The sequence below is a fragment of the Notamacropus eugenii genome, chromosome 7 (assembly GCF_028372415.1).
Source record: "Notamacropus eugenii isolate mMacEug1 chromosome 7, mMacEug1.pri_v2, whole genome shotgun sequence".
NCBI lineage: Eukaryota > Metazoa > Chordata > Mammalia > Diprotodontia > Macropodidae > Notamacropus > Notamacropus eugenii.
The window spans coordinates 74,576,539-74,592,529 of NC_092878.1; the positions used below are offsets into that span (position 1 = coordinate 74,576,539).

Sequence of the window (15,991 nt, forward strand, 5' to 3'; positions counted from 1 at the left end):
AGTTGGGGAAACTGAGGAAAACAGAGCTTTTAAAGTGACTTTCTCAGGGTGCTCATATATGATGTTTGATTTGAACTCAGGTTTTCCTGTCTCCTGGCCCATTATTCTATCCACGGTACCACCTAATTCCTTAACATTAGAACCCAGGATTCTTGGCTGCCAATCCACATCTTTCTTTTCTCAATCCACTATTCCTCTTATTATACAATTCAGTTTCTTTTCTGAAGTTTTATTACTTCTCCACATTGTGGTGATGTGAAACACAGTATGACTTAGCAGATAGAGAGCTAGACTTGGAATCAATGAGATCTGACTTCAAATTTTCCTTCTGACCCTTGTTAGCTGTGTGACCTTGGGCCAATTATATAACATCTATATTACTATATACTCTTCAAGTTGTTGTTATTTATTAAGCTGGTCATGTCCAACTCTTAGTGATCATTTTTAGACTTTTATTAAAAAGATATTGGACTGGTTTACTGTTTCCTTCTCCAGCTCATTTTACAGATGAAGAAGTTGAGGAAAACAAGCTTCAGTGACTTACTCGGGATCACACAGCTAGTAAATGTGAGTCCTGAATTTAACTAGTTTTTTTTGATTCTGTTGTTTGGCCCTTCAGACACTACACTACCTAAATACCTGACTCCCAAAGTTCCAATCTCTTAAGTCATAGATGGAATATGATGTGTGCCATCCTAAACCAAATGCTTGCAGGACTTATGAGGAATTATGAAAATAGATGCAATACAGGAATGTCTGTGAAATTATGATGTGCTTCCCTTCATAATGTTCAGCCACAAAATTCTACATTATGGATAGAAAATTTCAGGTTGAGGGGTCTATTCAATTATGCCTATTTGTAAAGTGATTGTGTTATTGGTTGCTACTTAAAGGACATGAATCATATGTGCTTTATTTTATTTGCTAATTAATGAAACTAATTTTCTCACTATTGACCTTTGGAGAGTTTTTTTAACGCTGGTCTTCTCATGGAGAAGAATAAAGAGTTAGAAGGTAAGGCAGCAAGCACTCTGGTCCAATCCATATCTAAACAAAATTCACCTATACCATATGCCTCAAAATGATTCCCCCAATCTTTTCTTGAAGATCTTTCCCTTTTGAGGAAGTCCATTCTAATCATAGATAATCTTAATTATTAGGATGTCTTTCTTTCTGTGGCACTAATTGCTGCTTCTCAGCAACTTCCATGCATAGTTCCAACTCCTGCCATCTGGAACCAACCAACTGAGTAGAGATTCTATTTCAAATACTTTTTTCTTCAAATATTTGAAGATGTCTATCATGCCACCTCTAAATATCTTTATCACCAGGTTAATTCTTTCCAGTTCCTTCCAGTTCATATGAAATGATCTCAAGGTACTTCCTAAAAACTTATTTTTTAAAAAAGATGTCCCTTATCCTTATCAAATAAACAAACAAAATAACAGCAACAAAACACTTCACTTCATTCTACAATTCCCTCAAGCCACCATCCTATATCTAATCCCCTACTCAAATCTAAACTCTTAGCAAAGAGCTATCTACAACTTAAATACTCTGCCTCTCTGTTTTCTCATACCACATTCACTTTTCAATATTTTGTATTTTGGCTTCTGCTTTCACTAAACTGAAACTACTTCCTCTAAGGTTACCAGAAATCAATCGATTTTCTAAATCAATGGCCCATTCTCAGTGCCTTCCTTTCTCAAATTCTCTGAAGCATTCAACACTGTTGACAACCCTTCCACTTAGATATCTTCTTGTCACTAGATTTTCATGACATGACTATTTCTGAGTTCTTCTCTTGTGTCTGGCCACTCCTAAGTTTACTTTGAAGGATCAAAATCCTTATTCTACACACTGAAATTTATGTTCCCCTAGGCTCTGTTCTGGAATTTCTTTCTCTACGTAATTTTTTCACTTGGTGATCTCATCAAATCTCATTGGGTTCAACTGTAATTTCTATGCAGATAAATCCAGAGCAATATATCCATCTGTTAAATCCCAATAAGTATTATATCATCAAATAAAAGCCTATTCATAATTTTCTAGATGTCTTATAGGTAACTAAACTATATCTAAAAAAAATGATCTTTTTATTCAGCCATTAGACTCTGAATTCCTTGAGGATAGGGATTGTGTTTTGCTCCTTTTTATATCTCTAACAGTGCAATTCCTGAAATATTGTAGACACGTAATCAAAATTCATTGACTTAGTAAATGAGTGATCTCTCCCTTCAAACCTTTTACTCTTCCCAACTTCCATATTTTTAATCAAGGAAATAAGAATGGCATCTTCATCCTTCTGTTTTATAACCTGTGAATCTTTTACTCTTTCTTCTTCTTTATTTCACCTCTCACATTTAATCATTCATCAGAACTGGATGATTGTATCACTACAACAAATGTTACTCTAACCCCTCTCCACATTTTAGATAGCCATCTCCCTAACTTAGACTCTCATAACTTCTCAGCTGAGGTATTATAATAGTCTTCTAGTCGATATTCAAGTATCTGCCCTCTCTAATTCCATCTTCTCAACAACATAGGTCTGACCATTTCATTCTCTCCTCCAGAAGATCAAATGACTTCCTCTCTTCTCTAAAATAAACTAGAAAGTCCATTTTGAAGCTCTTCACAACCCAGATGCAACCTATATTTTGAGGTTTATTTCACATTTCTCTCTGTGTTAGGATCAACATGTACTAAGATCCTGGCCACATAAGCCAGGCTGATTTGTTTTATTTTGTTTACCATAGAAGGTAAAAAATCCCTTCTCCTAGACTTACTCTAAGATTCTAAAGGTTTTCATGGAAATTTATCATCATCTAAATACAAAATCAAAACATGAAAGGAGTTACTGCATTTTCTCTCTCCTATATTCCATCCAAAGCAGCCCTCATTCAGTATAGGACATTCCATTTCCTGTCAGTTTCTCCCTTCATAGGTAGTTCCTCATAGGCTATAAAGCACTCCATTCTCCCCCTGCTTTCCTTCAAGGTACAGGAAACCTGTATTACTACAGGAAGCCCCTACTGATTACCCAAGTTGTTAATGTTTTTTCCTCCATTAAATTGTTTTTAATAAAATCTGTGTGTGTATGACCCCTCTGGCTTCAAGTCCTAACGAAAACCCCTCATTCTACAGGAGATTTTTCCTAACCCCTCTTGATATCAGTACCTTCCTTCTGTTAATCATTTCTATTTGTCCTATATATAGCTTGTTTTTTACATATTTATTCATGTATAGTCTTCTCCTTTGCGAGCTCTTTGAGGGTAGGGACTGACTTTTGCGCAGTTTTGTTTCCCCAGCACTTAGCATAGGGCCTGGCACAAAACAGACACTTAATAAAGGTTGATTGTTTGATTGTTTGTATGGTACTAAGTACCCAGAAAACAGTGCAAAAGTCAAAACCACAAATGTTTAATACATTGAACCTATGGGAAATAGGGGATTAGTTTCCTGTAACTAACAAAAACTATAGTTTTCACTAGAGATTGCACAAATTATATAATTATTCAATTCAAAATATAATTATTCATGACAAAATATTAATTCTGATAAAATGTACTTTCTGGAACAAGTTCACAAACACTTTTATGAATGTTTCTTATTTTGTGAGTTTAAAGAATCATTGACTCTTTAACACCAAACTTATTGTGAACAGAGAGTGCAAATATTCCAACTTGAAGTTTATCTGACACTTTTATTTTCTCACCAAGCTGCATCACTGACTTTACATGTGTGGGTTTAGAACCCAAAAGACTTGCACTGTGCTTCAGAGGCATAACGGTGAGAAATTTGAGTTTCAAAGCAAACAATGAAAATATGCAATGGGTGCACAGAGAGCTGTTTACAATGATACAGTGTATCTCCAAGGCAATATTTACAGCACCAGTGGTGACTATGAATATGCCAAGGTAGCTCTCAGTCACAAAGTATAATAGACTCTCCTTACAGATGGCAGAAGAAAAACATTTATTTAGACACCAGGGAGCTAAATCTCAGAGCCAGAAAGTTCAATTTGTCATGATGACCATGAAGTTAATAAACATAACAATTGCAGTGGGCAAAGCCTCCCCAGGCTCCTCCCCTCCACCCCCAATCAGGGCCTTCTCAAAACACACACTCACTAGCCTGAGCCTTGCCAGGTCTGCCTATCTGCCTGCTCATATCCTCTCTCCTCTGCCTGTGCCACACTCACTCACTTCTTTCTGGTTCTGCTCACCCATCCTGTTCCACCTGTTCAGCAAAGCTCCTCCCACTACATGTGACTTAGGTTTCCAGGTTATTTAAACAGATTATATGGGCCTATTAATGAATGAGAAAGATCTTTCCATCTAAATTCCTATTACATCTGGCCCCAAGATCTTTCATATTATTTTCATAGGTCAGTGGGGAAGCTGGTATTACTAGAACTTTAACAAGGATAACAGAAAATAAGCATATCTTAGGCAACTGGTGTCAACAGAATTTTACAACAGTCTACTGGGGATCACACAAAGTGAGCACATAAAACAATGTTTTAGGGTTGGGCTTGAGCACAAGCACCCTATCATTGCTCCTCAAAAAGGGCCCAAAATCTTGGGGTAAGTTGTGAAGGTGCTTTTCTTCCATAACTACATCCTGCCGAGATTGGACGAAGAGCTGTCCCTGCCCCAAGAAGTCCCATTTGAGAGATCAGTTCTTTAGTTGGCATCTGGAGTTTGGTCAACTTCAGGTCCACAGATGAAACATCATCATCATGGATAGGGGATGGCATACAGCTTAAACAATCAGACATCTGCAGGTGGAGGGTACTAAGTCTATAGGAAACAAATCTAGCAAACAAGTTTAACAGATGAAAAGTCAAAAAGAAACAAGGAAACAATAACCAGAAGTAAGGTAGATGTAGGGTCAGCTGTGGTTCTGGAGTCCAGGAACCCACTATCATAGCCTCATTCACATCAGAATATATGTGTTAAGGGCACAATTTGGCAATCATCCTCTCCTGAGTAAACAACAGTTATGGTATTATATTTCCCATGTGCTGCAATTTCCACAGCCTTTGGAACATCATCTGGCTTCCATTTTACCCACACTTTAGCTCTGAATTTTATTCTCTCAGTAGAACCCAATCCTACAGTTCCTCTGCTAGTTATTTCAGAAAGAAGGTCAGTTTTTACCAGTGGTTTTGTTTAACATACAATATCTCTTTATTTCATTACTTTTGAAATATGATCCATTGTTGCTTTGAACCTGCATTGGGGTTCCATAATATAGACTTAAGATATCTAAAGTTTTACAAGTGTTTTTCTGGGTTGCATTTTCATAGGGACAAGCCACTACTGTACCTGAATTGGTGCCAAAGAAGTACATATAAATTTGAATCCTTTATCTTGGGGTAGGGGTCCAATATAATCTATTTGCCAAATTTGGGCTGGTACTTTTCCCCTATTATCTCTCCAGTTACTACCTGAGGTACAGTTCATTCCTTTTCCAACTGACATATATAGCATTCTTTTGCTACTTGTTTTGACAATCAATGAGAGCTACTAATGCCTCAGTCTTGTGCCCACTGATGTGTGACCTGAACCTCTAAATGGCCAGCCATTTGATGGACCCATTTTGTTAGTATCTGATCATCAGTTGGTGTCAGAGTAGGGACAATATGTTTGAGTAGCAATCTTTGCTAGTTGATCAGCATGTGCATGGTACTCATGTGGTGAGGGCCATGTGAGTATCTACATGAAAAACTGAAAAATTAGAAACCAAAGACAAGTCCCATTTATCTTTCCATAATTCTTTGCCCTAGATTTGTTTGCCATTAATATCCCTATTTTGTTTTTTCCACATGGGCATCCATGTAGCTAACCCATTAGTTATCACACATAAATCAGTGAATATATGACACTGTCCTCCTTGTTATGTCTTGATAGCTTAGTGTATTGCAATAAGTTCAGCATATTAACTACTGCCACCTATCCCAGTACTTCCCAAAGTCTGCCTCATACATGGGTTATAGGCTTACGTTTCCTGATGTCTTTTGTAGTTCAAATATTTTGCTGTCTTATCAGTAAACCATGAATGTCTCTTTGGTTCTTCAGTTAATCTATCACTATCCCTCATTCCATTCTACCAAGGACTGTACCAACTGTTGCTTTGATTCAGGGGGTGCATCATTTCCCTCAGTATCTATGTATGCTATAGATTCATGTAAAGCAGAAACTCCACTCTTGCCTGTTTTAGATCTATTTTGAATATACCATTTCCATTTAATTATGCTAGCTTCCTATGCATGTCCAATTCTATGAGAAGCTGGGGTACTCATTACCTAGGCCATAATTGGTTATCTCATGGCCTACAGTCAGTTGTTCACTCTCTACCAAAGTGTAATATGTAGCTACCAATTGCTTTTCAAAAGTTGAATATTGAGCTCCAGATGAAAGGAGTTTCCTAGACCAAAATCCTCAGGGTTCATTTAGGCTTTGTGGTTTTTGCCAAAAACTCCAGTTTGCAAATTCATCCTTTACAGTCACTTGTAATTCCGCTGGACCACTCTGCATAGGCTATAAATCTAAGGACAATTGAATAGCAGCCTTAGCATCATCAAAAGCTTTGCTCTGCTCAAGTCCCTAATAAAATTAATATTTTTTCCTAGTAATTTTATGTAAAGGTTTCAAAATTTGTCCTAAATGCGGTATGTTGTGTTGCTTATATTCAGATAATTCTATAAAGTTTGGGGCCTCTTTGTTATTGGTGGGGAAAGGAAAATCCTGAATCTTTTGTTGTGCTTGTGGGAAAATCTTTCACAGTGCCTGATTCCATTGTATACCCAATGACTCTATGGTTGGAGCTGATCCTTGAATCTTTGCAGGGTTAATCTCCCACTTTTTGTTTTCATATTCTCAATTAAAATTGTCATTCTTCTCTTCTTCTTCTACAGTTATTGATGTATAATAATATCATCTATTTAGTTGATAAGCTGTGCACCAGGCAGCTCTAATTCATCCAAATATTCAATCACAATCCTATGACAAATAGTGAGGCCATGCAGATATCGTTGTGGCCAATATGCAAAACTATATTGTTAGCCCTGCCAAGTGAAAGCAAATTGATTCCATTGTTTTGAATCTATTGTGATAGTAAAGAAAGCATTGGCTAAATCAGTAACTATGTACCAAGTTACACCATATTTCTGAATCTTTTCGTTAAGGTAATGGTATCTGGAACGGCAGCACACAAGGAAAGAATGACCTTATTCAATTGTCTATAATCCATTTTCATCATCCATGTCCCATCTGACTTCCATACTGGTCAGACAACATTATTCCATCATGTGGTTGTAGGGACTAACACTCCTGCCTTAACATATCCCTTTATACTATTGGTAATCTCATCTTGCTCACCTGGCATACAATGCTGCTTTAGAGTAATCACTTCAGAAGGTTCAGGTAAAGTGATTGGATCCCTTTTTATTTTACTTACTAATACTGTATTAATTCCTATCTCCCTTACTGCAAATTGGTATCTCCTCTCAGGTAAATTTGAAGTCATACCTGTCAATATATCTATTTCAATGATGTATTTATGAATGGGTACAATTATCACAGTATATTCTTTCTTAGGTAATTGTCCAGTTTTCATCAATAGGTTAACTTGTCTGACTGATATTTCAGCCCCTCTCAGTCCTGTGATGGTGATAAGAGTTCCATGTTTAACTTATCAGGATTTCCATATATAAAAGAGTCTTTCCTCCTCCCAGACTGCTGTTGTAAAGGGGAGCCTGAAGACTGAGAATTCCTATTGAAACTAGCTAATTCTCTTTCCATCTGAATTTTGTCCTTAAGTAGCTTGTCTCTGTTTTAAACATAATATTGTAACCCATTAATAATGTATCTATTAATGCCATAGTTGCAATAATTGATCTATGGTCAAATTAATATCAGGTCTGTAACCCCATCTGTGTATTTCTTTAATCTGAGCTGGGGTTTGGCCAACTTCCCATTCTCCCTGAAGGTGTGACAAACTTGGATAAAAGGGTTCAGGAGGATCTATAGGGGCAGTTCTTACTTCTCTATTTTGTCTAGAATTGAGTCCCTTGCTATTTTCTCTATGTTTCATATGCTTCCAAAATCTACCCCTGACCTCAATAGAGTAGTAAACAATTCTCTCCTTGTCAATTTATTCTGATTTTGAGTCCACTGGCTATTTAGTCTTTCTCTCTAGGAATTTTGTCTTTTTCCCAGTCCCCTAAGTCATATAACTGTGAAATCTTGTCCAGTACCTCTGAAAGACGGTGCCCTATTTCCTCAATTATTGGAGTCAAAATTAAATACTTTTAAGTAGGAAGAGCTGTCTTCACTATTATAGTCCTCTGGGAAACGGCAAAGGGAGTACCATATTATGCAACAGCATTTCTCATCATTATGTCAATCTTCATTACCTCATCCTTTAATTTTTTTATATAGCGCCTAAGTGAATACCAGGGTCTGTCTACACTAGACCATATAGAGTCAGTACGATACTGCCTACTGCATCCTTCTGCAGCCAAAGCTAACAGATTAGTTGTATTGTTACCTCCTTTTATATTGTAATCTCTAAAATTTTACTGTTAAAAAAAGGATTTTAACACCTATAAATTTCAAACAGTCCACATACATCTATAGATACTCCTCCAGCCTCTTCATCACTGATTCTCACCATCTAAGATGTTAACAATTCTCCTATCTTTTGCGTGAACGAACTCAAAATGTCTGTGACCTCCTGCTGAGTAAAATCTTCACTTATTTCCCTAAACACTGTGCTGCTTCCTTGGTTCTCTCACTATATACCCGAGAAACTTCTCCCTCTAAAACTATTTCACTTCCTTGGTCACTGTGGCAACTAGACCAGGTCTGTGCAAAGGTCATATGTGCATTTCTTCTGTCAGCTTTCAGCTTCTTCTGAGCTAAATGAACAGCTTTTCCTTCCACCTGAACCTTCCTTCTCCCAACTGCTCTTGTAAAACAGAGGTCTATGGCTGCGAATTCCCATGCAAACTAGCTAACTCTTTCTTCATCTGAATTTTTTCCTTAAGCAACTTGTCTCTGTTTTTACACATGTTATGGTAACCCATTAATAAAACTGAGCATCTTCTGCTTACCTCTGCCAACTCCTTCCCTGGTCTTACTGGTATTCCTTGCAAACATCTTTCCAAATCTCTACGTTCCCCTTCCCATAACCTTGCTTCCCAGCTTTCACTGGGTCCAGCATTTTTAGCCCATTCCCTGGCTAGTGAGGAAAACATTAAGTTCTCCCATATCTGCTTCTTGCACTAAATCCTTTATGCCTCCAGATAGAGATTTTATACACTGCATTCCTGTTCATGAAGCTAAATGTATCGCCAAGGCAATATTCACAATGCTGCTGATGACTATGAATGTGCCAACATAGTTCTCAATCACAGAGTATGACAGACTCTCCACATAGAAGGCAGAAGAAAAGCATTTATTTAGACACCAGAGAGCTAAATTCCAGAACCATAAAGTTAAATTTGTCATAGTGACAAAGATATTAAAAAGCATGACCACTACAGCAGGCAAGGCCTTCCCTGACCTCTCTGCCAGGACCTCCTCACAAGCAAACGCTCATGAGTCTGAGTCTTGCTGGGCCTGACTGCCTGCTTGTCTGCCTGTGTCCTCTCTCCTCTCCCTGGACCATACTCAATCACTTCCTCCCAGTTCTGCTCCACCATTCCTGTTCCTCCTGTTCAACAAACTCCTTCCACCACATATGACTTAGAGTTCCAGGTGTTTTAAGCAAATCATATGGGCCTATTAATGAATGAGAAAGATTTTTACATTTAAACTACTATTGCATAAGGTGAACAGCATGGTGAACAAGATCAGTGAAGGACCTACTGTGCACCAGACACTCCACAAAATTGCAAGCACCATGTCTCTCATTTTTCTCTCTACCACACATAATTGCAAACATGCAGGGTTTACAACTTGAAAGTAAAAATGAGTTTACTAATGAAATTACATAAATACTTGAACTCCTGAAAGTCAAACTTGTCAAAATTGAAGATTGAATATATGCATATGCTCATATGTATATATATATGCATATGTGTATATGTGTTGATTGGTTGTTATCCTTCATCGTCGAAGAGGACTAAAAGGAAATCACCATTGTAAAGCGAAATTTCAGTGTGTCTGACTGTGGCTGATCAGATCAATATGAGGCCAGAATGCTCTACCACAGGTTGGGCAAAGATAGTCCCTGTGAATATTAGGGGTGAATATCCCATATTTGCACATCCTGCGTTTACTTTGTTCTGTCTCAATTCTGCTTTGCTCAAAGAGCACAGCACCTTTTCTTATGTGGATACGCCATGCTGAGCAGTCTTGTGCCAGTATCTTTCATGTTGCACACTCAAATCCAAAGTTCTTGAGAGAGACCTTGAGAGTGTCCTTGTATTGTTTCTTCTGGTCACCATGTGATCACTTGCCTCATGAAAGTTTTCCATAAAATAGTCTTTTTGGCAAGCATACATTTGGCATTTTAACAACATGGCCAGTCCATCAGAGCTGCACTCTCTGGAGCATGGTTTGAATACTTAGCTGTTCAGCTCAAGGACTTCATTGTTTGGTACCTTACCGTGCCAGGTGATCCTCAGAATCTTCCTAAGACAGTTCAAGTGGAAACAATTCAGTTTCCCATCATGGAGCTGGTAGACTGCCTATGTTTCACAGGCATAAAACAATGAGATCAGTACAAGGGCTCGGTAGACCTTCAATTTCAGTCAGTCTAATACCTCTTCTCTCCCAAAGTTTTCTTTGGAGCCTTCCAAACACTGAGCTAGCTCTGGCAATGAGTGCATCAACCTCATTGTCAATGTGTACATCCCTGGAAAGTACACTACACAAGGTAAGTGAACTTATCCACAGCATTCAAAGCTTCTCCATTTGTGGTAATGGATGGTTCCACATATGGATGGTGTGGTGGAGGCTGATGGAGCACCTGTGGTTTTTGGTGTTAATTATTAGGTCAAAATTAGCACAGGCCGTTTGAGAATTGATCCATACTTTGATGCATCTCAGCTTCAGAGACTGCGCTGAGTGCACAATCATCTGCAAACAGAAACTCATACACGAGACACTGCCTCCACCTGGGTCTTGGCTTGTAGCCTTTTCAAATTGAAGAACTTATCAACAGTAGGGTAGTTGATGTTAATGCCATGTTCATCCTCATTGAAAGCATTTGTCAACATGGCTGAAAACATCATGCTAAAAAGCATGGGAGCAAGCACACAGTCCTGTTTCACTCCACTGGTGAATGGGAAGGCAGGAGAGCTTTGTCCATTATCCAGAACCCAGGCAAACTTGCCATTATGAAATTCATGTACAATATTGATGAACTTCCCCGGGCAACCAAATTTTGACATAATTTTCCAAAAGCCCTCACAACTAACAGTGTCAAAGGCCTTCGTCAGATCTAGAAACATTGTGTCTGTTCTGCTCCTGGCACTTCTCCTGGAGTTGTCTGGCAGCAAACACCATATAGACTGTTCCTCAGCCCTTTCTGAAGCCACACTGGCTGTCAGGTATATGATGATCTTCCAGGTGAAGGATCAGCCTATTAACAAGGACTCTAGCAAGAATTTTGCCAGCAGTGACCAAGAGTTGAGATCCCCCTGTGATTGTCACAGGGCAATCTATTCCCTTTACTCTTATAGAGATGGACAATGGAGGCATCCTTGAACTCCTGGGGGATAACCTCCTCTTGCCATGTAACCTGGAAAATTTCAGTCAGCTTTTGTATGAGCAATGAACCCCCTACCTTGTAAATCTCAGCTGAAATAGAATCAACACCAGGTGCTTTGCCACATGAAAGGAGCCTAATGGCCCTCAAAACTTCTTCTACAGTTGGAAGTTCAGCTAAGGAGGGATTGAATTCAACCTGAGGTAAATGGTCAATGGCCTCAGCATTGATTGATGATGGTCTATTGAGAACACTATGGAAGTGTTCATCCCGCCTCTCTAGGATCATGTCCTTATCACTAATCAATGTGGCTCCATCAGCACTGAGTAGTTGTGATGCATCATAGGTTTGTGGTCCATAAATACCTTACAGGGAATCATAAAAGTGCTTTGGATTGTTACTATCAACATAAAACTGAATTTCATCTGCCGTCTTACTGAGCCAGGAATTCTGCATCTCTCTAAGCTTTGCTTGTACTTTACTTTTGATGGAATTAAATGCTGCCTTCTTAGAGGTGAATAAACTATCCTGCTGGTAAATCCTGTGAAGTTCTTGTTTTCATTTCATTTAGCAGCTTCTGAATTTCCCCATCATTTTCATCAAACCAGTCTTGGTGTTTGTGAGTGTTCTGACCCAGATGAGCAAATAAAGTACTGTACACCAAATCCCTGAACGCTGCCCCGTCCTTTTCTGCTCAACTGTTGCCAACTGTGTGTTGGCTCTACTTTCCCTCCAAGTCAGCAGCAAACTGTTCACACTCAGAGAAGAGCTCTAATTGGTTAATATTGATTCTTCTGGTAGTCACTTTTGCCTTGGGGGCAGCACTTTTGATGAGTACAAATATTTAGCTTGGAAATTATAAGTCTATGATCAGTCCAGCACTCTGCACCACACATTGCCTTTACCATTCTCACATCTTGTCTGTCTCTTCTTCTTATAATCACATAATATATTAGATGCCAATGTTTGCTGCAAAGATGCATCCATGAAGTTTTATTGCATTTAGGTAAACAGAAGAGTGTTGGTGATGAGAAGGTCATGCGACATACAAGTCTTTAGCAGTAAATGACCATTGCTGTTGCTGTTTCCAACTCCATTCCTCTCTAGGACTCCTTGCCAAGTTAGGTAGCCTGAGCCTACTCTAGCATTAAAGTCACATAGAATTATAAGTTTGCCCTCTTTTGCCGCATTGATGATAAGGGTCTCTAGGTCTTCATAAAAAAATTTTTTGACTTCATCAGGCTTTGTCATGATGGGAGCATAGGCACTGATGATGGTGGCATGGAGTTTTCTTGCAAGTAGCAATCACATTGTCATGAGCCTGTCATTCACTCCTTTTGAGAGACATGCCAGCTTGTTGATTAGATTGGTTTTGATTGCAAAATCCTCGCCACCTTCACAGCGCTCCCTTTCACTGCACCCACTCCAGGAAAAGGTGTATCCAGTTCCAACTTCAATAAGTTGGCCTTCATTTGCCAAGTTCGTTTCACTCAGGACTGCTATTTGGATATGATACCTGTTGAGTTCTCTTTCAACAAGAGCACGTTATCTTTCAGGTCTGCTGGGTTTTGTGTTGTCTATTAGTGTGCACACATTCCATGTGCCAATGGTGAATGGAATCATCTTCGCAGATGTTTTCATACATTTTTTTTGTGTTTCCACCACATAGTGAGATTTCCCACCTGCCGTGGTAATCAGGCCAGGCTTGAGTAAGCAGGCAATGTTTAGGGCACCTTTTCTGGCCCCTTTCTTCACACCAGGAGGTGAGCAGTGTGATCCTTAAAAGGCTATTCAGACACCCAGGGGGCTGCCAAGTCCCACTGATGCTTCAAGTGAGGAACCACCCAGTGGCCTGGGCCACCTATGTGCAGGGTTGTGAGTACAGCTTCCAGTGTTTCCACACCTGCTCCTTCATTACTTGCCCATCACCATAGGACTTTGAGGCATAATAGTGAAATGGTATGGGTGATGTCTTTTGATTCCTGGGTAAATTGGATTTAAGTGAGGCAGAATTGCATGAAATCGTCAGACTCACTGCCTCCTCCAGAGTCATCATAGTCCAGTGGCAGGACAGAGTGAAGACAGCTGGTGATGGTTCAGGATGTAGCAGATGACCTTGGTGTCTAACCAAGCTCTAAGTGCTCCACATCACCTGCTTCATCTGCCTTCATGGCCATTGGAACAAATTGTTCTCATCTGCCCATTCCATCAGATGAAATATTCACATGCTTGGGGTAGACACCCCTCTAACTCACCAATGGGTTTGAGAACACTTGGTTACCCTCAACTTGGTTTGACCCGTCTGCCAAAATGGTTTACTGGGGTGTGGCTGCTGCCCATACTACAGCTTCTTAGAGCCACAGGTGACAGGAGGAACAGGTGGACACCAAAGGTAGAAAGATCCCCGAAAAGAACTCAGCAGCTATCATACCAAAGGTACTGATACTGGCCCTTTCTGAACACACCCTACACTTTGTATATATGTACATAATATGTGTACGCTGGTATGTGTGTATGTGTTTACATACACATATAAAATTTGTGTACACTTATATAAATATATATTCACATCTGTGTATATATGTATGTATACACTCATATTTGTATATGTTTATCTGTGTACTGTATGTGCTGTTTCCCCTGACAAAAGATATGCTCCCTGAGTGCAAGGATAGTCTTTGTATCCCTGGCACCTAGCATAGTGATAGCAACACAGTAGACAATTAATACATACTTATTAATTTGAATTGAAATAGAATTATCTAAATAGCACATGGTTTACTCAAATGAGTAATTTCATGACCTTTTCTTTAAAAACAAGGGACTTAGCCCAGTTATTCTAACCAAAGTGATTCCGTGGAAAGAGAATTGAATTTGCAGCAAATGGACCAGGCTTTAAATCCCAAAGCCCAAAATTTCTTTTAGCTCTGAAATTTCAATGAACCCCTCTGGGTCTATTTCTCTATCTGTATAGTAAGGGGAGATAGTCCATTTAACTTCTAAATTTCTGTCATTCTGTGATCATGGAATAGTTTATGTCACTATGCGTAATGATAGCAGTTATCACTACCATAGTATTTTAAGTTCTAAATTCACAGGTAGTGTTATGAATAACAATAAAATATGATTTTGAATTTTCCTGGTAAGATTCACTGATGCAAAATTCTATAAATATTTTTGTATTTAAAACATACTTCAGATAACCTACTCTAGCACAATTATTTAAGAGAGAAGGTGAAAAGTTATTATTCCAGAACAAATTCCCTTTACAATCACTTCCAACAAATAAAACGAAGACTAGGGAGAAGTATTTTGCTTTCCAATCAACTTTTCTTAGTCTCCAAAAGAATAATCAATAAAAATTATACTAGGGGGGAAATGGATTGAACAGCTGTCTGCTGTTTTAGGAACAGTGATCTTTCAAAGAGTAAGGGGCAAAATTATGTCAATATTCCATGTCTGTAAGGGTCCCAGAGGGTCCCAGGGGGTGCAAGTCAGAGGCAAAGCCTGTTCCCGTGGGAACAGTGCTGATGCACACCCTGGCAGAAGCTCTGTGTGACCCTGGAACCTGATGTTCCTGCAGATACCAATGTCCTGTACAGTAAAGTTACAAGTGAGCCTGGGAACCCAGGAACTAGCTGCAGCAACAAGATAAGATTCCTTCCTTACTGTGGGTGTAAGGATGTGGAATAGTCATGAGATGGTGAAGTAATGGGATGAGCTCAGCATGTATGTGATTGGTGGATCAGCCTTTATAAACCCTAACCCTCAGCTGAATAAAGAGTTGTTGCTTGGATCATCTTGTCTCTGGTCTCCTTCCTTCAGAGCCCACAGATTAGAGGCCCGTGGGTCAGGGGGATTCAGGGGGCTCGGGCCTTGTCCCCGAGCAATTGGCGCCCGAACAGGGACTGGAAGAGAAACTGAGGTCCCCCTGCAAGGCATGGGCTCGGAGTTGCATGAGAGTGATGCCACCTGCATGCCCCAGTCAGTGCCCCGGTGGTTCAGCGGAGCTTGGGAGAGATGTGCACTTGGCTGACCAGGATGAGGAGGAGAAAGTTACAGACTGTGAGTAATCCTGCTTATAGATAAAATGGGTAGAGAGCTTAGTCCAGAAAGATTATATCCAAAGCTACAGAAAAACTAACAGAGTGGAAAGAGGGAGACTATATACAGCAAAAACGAGCAGAGAAACACAATAACTTGGAGACTGAGCTTTCAAAGCTGAGAAAAAGATTAAAGCAGTTAGAGAAGAAAGGACTATGTC

The 15,991-nt window shown here is 39.3% G+C and overlaps 1 pseudogene; it reads right to left on the minus strand.

Moving 5' to 3' along the window:
- The window catches only part of LOC140514687 (ras-related protein Rab-9A-like), a 43,963-nt pseudogene extending 28,294 nt beyond the window's left edge, over positions 1-15,669 (minus strand).
- Positions 15,670-15,991: the final 322 nt, after the last annotated feature.